The sequence below is a fragment of the Sinocyclocheilus rhinocerous genome, unplaced genomic scaffold (assembly GCF_001515625.1).
Source record: "Sinocyclocheilus rhinocerous isolate Xijiao unplaced genomic scaffold, SAMN03320098_v1.1 scaffold792, whole genome shotgun sequence".
In the NCBI taxonomy this organism is placed as follows: domain Eukaryota; kingdom Metazoa; phylum Chordata; class Actinopteri; order Cypriniformes; family Cyprinidae; genus Sinocyclocheilus; species Sinocyclocheilus rhinocerous.
The window spans coordinates 1,993,799-1,994,232 of record NW_015626872.1 but is presented as its reverse complement, the minus strand read 5'-3'; positions in this window follow the sequence as shown (position 1 = coordinate 1,994,232).

Genomic DNA, 434 nt, shown 5'->3' with positions numbered 1-434 from the left:
AGTGAGTGCGTGCGTGCGTGCGTGCGTGCGTGCGTGCGTGCGTGCGTGCGTGCGTGCGTGCGTGTGAGTGAGTGAACGCGACACAGCTTCATCCTACATTTCGGCTGACCTCTCCTCGCTTTTCGCTGTGATTCACACTGCTTCCATCAGTTAACACACAACGCTTCAATCCCAGCGCCAGCTCCTGCCCTCCAAAAAAACATCTTCAATAACACTGACGAGGATGTAACCTTAGCGTACACGGGGCGTCTCTGTTTCCTTCTAATTACTATAAAAGGGTAAGAAACAAGCTCTTATTTTGACGCGGCATCGCTGCTCTTCTGAACCTCTGAGGTCCAGAAGAGGTCGGGTTTGGATGTTACCGATGGAGGACGGTTAGTTATGGTCTGAAAAGTGGAATGTTTATCTATGCAGTCATTCCTGCTGTCATCATT